The sequence below is a fragment of the Caloenas nicobarica genome, chromosome 1, assembly GCF_036013445.1.
Source record: "Caloenas nicobarica isolate bCalNic1 chromosome 1, bCalNic1.hap1, whole genome shotgun sequence".
NCBI lineage: Eukaryota > Metazoa > Chordata > Aves > Columbiformes > Columbidae > Caloenas > Caloenas nicobarica.
Genome location: NC_088245.1, coordinates 183,844,236 through 183,850,466, shown reverse-complemented (window position 1 = coordinate 183,850,466; position 6,231 = coordinate 183,844,236). Strand labels below are relative to the sequence as shown.

Sequence of the window (6,231 nt, the reverse complement as noted above, 5' to 3'; positions counted from 1 at the left end):
GGACCCATGCTTTAATCCTATAGAAGTAGAAATGACAAATGCTACCTGACATGCTTTTACCATTCTTTCAACTAGAAATCAAAACAGGGGAAACAGCAGAGACTCAATATTTGACCTGAATTTTGCCCATCCCCTGTCAAACCCTCCTGAGAGGTGCTGGCTTGCTCAGGGCAGCGGTGAGGTGTGTTTGGTGGCAGTGAGGTGATGCGTCTCCCCGTCCATCTCTTCTGCATGGTGCAAACCTGCAGACCCAACCCTGACAGCCCTGAGGACTCTTGGAGGGTCTCGTAGTTTTTCAGGGAAGTGCAGCCTGCTCCAGTGACCTGGCCCCGCTCACATCTTGTATTATAAATACAGGCTTGAGCTCATGGCCTGTCTCTGTCCTCAAATGTTTGTGCCTGAAGAGTTGGAGTGTAATGCTATACCTCCCCATAGAAACAGGATAGGGGGAGGTTTCTTGGAAACTACAGGGACAGGCACCAAAAATAAAAGGCATCTGTGGAACAAGTGGAACCACATGGACACAGCACTGCTCTTCTCTGTTTGCTTTTCTGGTTGGTGCTTTTATGTTATCTTTTCCTCTCCAGGACATTTGTGGGAGGGTATAAATATATACGGTCTGCGCAATTGTTACTGTGGAAATGAATCTCTCTGGTGTCCCTGTGCTTGGGGCTGAACACCAAGGTGTGCCTGGAGCTGGTGCTGTGATGGGAGTCTGTGCTGCTGGGCTGCTCTGGGAAGCCTCTCCCAGTGGTTTAGGGAAGGGAAAAGAGAAGCTTGATGTTTTGAGGTTGGGATTGCTTATATAGCACAAGTGAAAGCACTATGGAAGGGCTGGGGACATTTGTCCTAATTCGAGATTGTAATATACAGATATTCTGTCTCTCTTCATCCCTACCGCATCAGAGCTTCCACGGAAATCCCAGCGTGTCTGTGGCAATGAGTGTCTGGCACAGAGACTTGACTTGTTCTAAAACGTGCAGTGAAATATCACTATGAGGCCTGAATTACCCCAAAATACCCAAGCTTGGGAAAGGTCCTGCCTAGAGAACCTCCCACACGGGTGCACGATAAGCACACAAAAATTTGCCTGCACCTGTTTTACTGGGAATGCTACTTGTAGCTGTGTGTGAAACCGCAAGATTAGTGATGAAGTGCAACCTCTTCTGCTTTTCGTGGCAGGGCACTGCGGTGTTAATGGTTTCAATTACAGCACTGGGACCTGGATGGCCTGTGCAGGCGTGCTGGGGATTTGCTTCCCCATGAACACCATGGGGCAAGTGGGAAAACAGATCAGGCTCTTTCCCTCCAAAAGCCAAGGTCCCCATTCTGTCCGAGGCTGGTGCACGCTTGTGAAACAGATTTTACCGCTCCGAGCTGACTCCAGAATATCAGCTCTGCTTAGTTTCTGGTTACTGAGTCCAGGGAGAAGCAAACCAAGCCAGAAGGGTGGCCCAGCTCTCTGGCTGCGAACTCTGAACCTCGAAGCTGGTACTAGTGAGCAATGTCTGTGCACGGGATGTTGTGACTTTGTGCAACACCTGTAAAGTCCTCTGAAGCCTGGGAGTGAGGACAGGCAGGCTTAGCTCCTCAGCTCAGTGGAACAGACCAGGCTGTAAAATAAGGCTAAATGAAAAATTATAGGGTGAATTTGGCCTCATAATGACACACAGATAATTTGTTGCTTGAACAGAGTCAACTGAATATAAACAACTCTACAATTTGCAGCATTAATTGGAGCTATTTTTCTAGGAAGCCCCATGGAAATTTGAAGTGGCTTTGCTCTGCAATTTGTGATATAGTTTGCTTTTAAACACATTCAGTTTAATTGTAGTAATGCCTCTCATTTTGGAAGCTTTCACAGCCACCGTATAAAAATAGCAGAAGATGGCAGGAACCAATTCCCCAGCACAGATGTCCTCCTCCATTTGCTGCCTGCTGCTGGAGCAGACAGGTGTGCCAGGTGAACCTAAGCTGTGAAACACAATAACACTGAAGGCAGTGAGAAACATTTTGGGAGAAGTGGTTTTACTCTATGGGTAGCACCACATGGGATAGGCTGTCACAAGTTTTGACTGCTCGGAGAGTCACAGTGCCCTATTTGACCTTCATCCAACTTTGGCTTTCCATCTGTAGTCACAGCAACAGGCCCATACATCTCTGCACAGATACAGTGCCTAACGTTAATCACATCTGCCCGTTTTATACACTAATCCTGTGACCTCCCAAAGATGACATCGTGCTGGGCTGCCATATATCAAACCCTTGCATCAGCTTCTTGTTGACTTTGGCCATACGGTGTCAGAACAATGAAGCAAAAACATTTCTAACCTTGACACACTGGGTCTTAAGATGGTAACTTAAAACATTTTTCCATACTTGGGAGTACAAAGCCTTCTCTTTAAATGTACAGTTTATTTTAATCTGCGTGCTTTAGAGTGGACAGACACCTATGAATAGGTAAAGACCACAGCTGATTAGGAGCGAGGTGAGCTTGTCCAGCACAGAGATCTTTGTTTTGATGACAGAATATGGCTGCTGCATCCCCAGCCATAAAGCTCTATTACTTGGCACAACCAAAATAAACCTGGACAATATTTGAGTGACTGGGTTTGTTGATCATGCTGCATGGATCTGGGCTTTTAGCAATCTGAATGTGACTGAAAAGGGATCATCCAGTCTTTTCAAAGATCTCCGGTCTCCGTGTGGGCAGGTGGCATGTGGACAAAAGGCGTGAACAAGAATGTGGGTTAGGGAGAATGAAAATAATTGTAAAATATTTATCCAGCCTCTCTCTTTTGCCCTTAAGGCAATTGCTAATGGCGCACAGGAGGAGCCGAGAGAAGCACACCTGAGGCAGCTACTGCACGTTAAGGGACTTGTGATAGACAATGAAGTTGTGGCTTTACACAGCACAGTGAGGAGACAGGTCTCATTCACAGGAGAAGCAGCAGTGCAGAGATATCTGAGGGAGAAGGTGCCCGAAGGTCTTATCTGTACCAGCCAAATGCACGCACAGTTCGGTGATGATCTGTGAATCTGGTGACTTTTGGCAGCAGAGATCTTCCCCAGTAGTTCAGCTTTGCCGTGGTGGGATGGATGAATACCCTCTTGACTGAGACCTTCTGACTGCTTTCTCTGCACACATGAGCAGCATGTCCTGGAGAACATCAGTGCAATCTCACAGCGCATATTTTTCAAGGGCGCATACTGTGATGACACATGTCACCCAGTGTCATCTGTGCCTAAAAAATATGGCATTCGAGAGCAAACACTTGGCAGAAACAACAGCACGGGCTCAAATTTAGACAGGAATAATTTATGCTGCGCAGACCCCAGCTTGCTGGAAGGGGGCATGCTCCCTGGAAGGCAGGGAGGGAAATGTGTTGCTAATTTTGCTAGACAACTTCTGCCCTCCCCTCCTTTCCATTTTGTAGTTGCCAGCCTCCCTGGTTGCTCTTAAAATAGAAACATCTGATGCCTTGTTTAACTTATTCTGGGTGCCTGTGGGGAGTAGGAGAGGAATCTCCTCTCTGCGGTGTGTTGCTCAGCCTTTTCCAGGAATCCCTGCTGGGAATTAAATCCCAGTTTTCCACCTGCCTCTAGCTTCACAACCCCCTCCCTGCTCTCCTTTTCCTGCCCCAGCTTTGTGCCAGGTTGGGGACTTCTCTGCCATCATCCCACTGTCTCACATCACTCTCTGACCCTCCCTGGGCACGCTGCGGTCAGAGGTGTGGAGCTGGTGACAACCACCATGGAAAAGGGGGGCTTCTCCATGGCACACAGGCAGGGCACCCACACCAGCAGCGGGGACAGAAGCTGGAAATGGAGAAGGGGTATTTTGATGTGGTCAAAGCAGATCTCCCCTTGCATTTCAATGAGCCCATTATTGTTGCTTGCTTTTTTGCAGTTAATCTCCTCATGCAGTATTAGCCTCAAGAAGGATGGCTCCGTCATGTTGCCATGCTACTGAACACACTGAGTTAGCTGCGAGGGGGCCAGATTGTGCCTCCAAACAGTTTGAGTGCTTTGCAATCCCCATACAATGACCTGTGTAATGCTTGAGGTACTTCTTATTCCTCCCTCCTGCAGGGGATCTCCTTTCCCCTTCATATGGATGAGAAACCAGCTTGATTTTTGCTTTTCTAAGGGAAATACATAGAGAAAGCTTGCAGGAGGGTCCTGGGGTGGGTTTTTTTTTAATATTTTCTCTGGCGAAGATGCAGACAACCCTCAGAGCTGTGGAGCCCTCAGTGATGAAGCTCTTGGGTGCTCTTTCTGAGCCCAAAGTGTCAGCACATTGATCCCCGGATGAGACACGTGTGCAGTTGAGCAGAGTGGAGGAGCTCCAGCCCATGGGACCATAGGTAAGTACATGCTCACCTCCCCTGTAGTCACATTGCAGCTACGTCTGCCCCGTCCCGTTTCTCCTGTGGAAAACCATAGGCCAGTTCTCTGGAGAGGATGCCCTGCTCTGTATGTGATCTGGAGGCTGCTGTTTTTTCAGGAGGGGTTGTAATGCAGCCATGATGTCATTGGGCTAAATACCGTCCAAGCCACGTCCTGTATAATTTTCTAGTTCTTGTTACCATGCCAGCTCGAAAGTTGTCCTGTCTTCTAAAATCCTCAATTACAAAGCAATGGGGAATGTAATGGAGCATAGAAAATACAAGTGAAGAAATACATACAGATGAATACAAGAAAAAAACTTTCCTGGCAGAAATCCTCTGAACTCTGAATATAAAGGAAATTTCTCTCCTCGATTTCTCTCTCTTTTTATTGTTTAAGAAGCTGCTCCCAACCTCATGTTCAACCTCAAGCTGAGAAGTCTGGTCTGGCCTTGGGAATGTGGTCTCTTTGTGCACGCTGCTTCTCTGTTTGTTTTCTCATGGTTTCATGAGGAGGGCAGAGGAACAAGAGGTAAATATTAAGGTCCAGACCCAGTTGTATCCCCACTGTTTGGCTAAGGATGACCTCAATTTTGCAAGAATTAAGCAGGATCTCTACAGTTGCGGGAATGTTTGTGCATCATGACAGACACCTGTAAAGCACTTAGATGTGTTAGACCTGAAGTGATCAACAGGTTTCCAACGACTTAAAAACCAAAGTGACATTAGAAATTTCTATTTAGACAGGTGTGACAATGGCAGAAGCATGTGACAAGCCCATCCTAGCTCTGCCCCAGGACTGCAAACACAGTTTGGCCATCTGGTACCTTAGAGTAGGAAGTTTAAATTGGATTTTAATAATACATTGCACCATCTGATACTGTGACGACTCAAAGGAAACCCACTCTGCTTACACCTTGAAGACTGCAGCCTGCGCTGAATCCCAAACTGCGGAGGAAATCTGCTATTTCTTTTCAAAAGTGTGTCAAGTACTTTGTTATTACGAAAAAAAAGAAAAAAAAAAAACAATAAAAGCAAATGTCTTGGGTTTGTCATTTCTGTTTTACAAAAGAAGTGGCAATTAAGTGACAGGTGTGTAAATTCCCCAGCAATACTGCTGAACACAAAACGCACACTCATTTGAGTCTGTTCTTGGAAATCCTTTACCAACTCATCTCCTAGAAGGAAATGATCACAACCCATCATTTCCTCCTGAGCTCTTCGAAGTTTTTTTTTTTTCCTCATTTGTTTCTCCAGAGAAACTGAAAGGCTTGGAGGTTGAAAGCATAATGATGGCTCTTAAAAAAAAGTGACTTTTAAAATTAGAGACTAAGGCAAGAGACAGGAGAGATGAATGATGGTAGCTGGCAAGGTTTGCCACTCCCTCCAAGCTTTGTGGTATTCCAGCTTGAAACAGCTGTAAATCATTTCCACCTCTGACCTATTCAAAGCATCATCTGTGGGTCCCAGTGCAGCACACATGGATTGCACAGATCCTTTTCACTCCTTCCTGGTATCACCTAGGGCTTCAAGTCCTAAATAGCTGGGGTAAATTATTAATCACATGTGCCGTTTAATTAGCTACCACATGGTTTTCACCTTCCAAACAGGAGCCAGCTTGATTTTTTTCTTCAGGATGAAAAATACATCTGGATGCAGTCATGCGGGTTTCTCTGCAGATTTTACTATGTGTTTGTTAAAGAAGGCTGAAAAAAAAGGCTCTGTCCATCTCTCTCCTTTGTACCTGTTACAGCTTGAATTGTAAAGACCACAATGGTGCATGTTATTTAGAGGAGGTTTCACTGGGACTCCCTGCAGGGGCACCACCACCTCGTGTGAGCTG

The 6,231-nt window shown here is 46.2% G+C and overlaps 1 long non-coding RNA gene across 1 annotated transcript; it reads left to right on the top strand.

Annotated features, from left to right (window-relative positions):
• Positions 1-467: 467 nt before the first annotated feature.
• Positions 468-5,365, top strand: LOC136002913 (uncharacterized). Its single transcript, XR_010608020.1, has 4 exons — positions 468-554; positions 4,221-4,367; positions 4,789-4,920; positions 5,132-5,365. It is a non-coding gene; the product is annotated as an uncharacterized LOC136002913 (long non-coding RNA).
• The last annotated feature ends 866 nt before the right edge of the window (positions 5,366-6,231 follow it).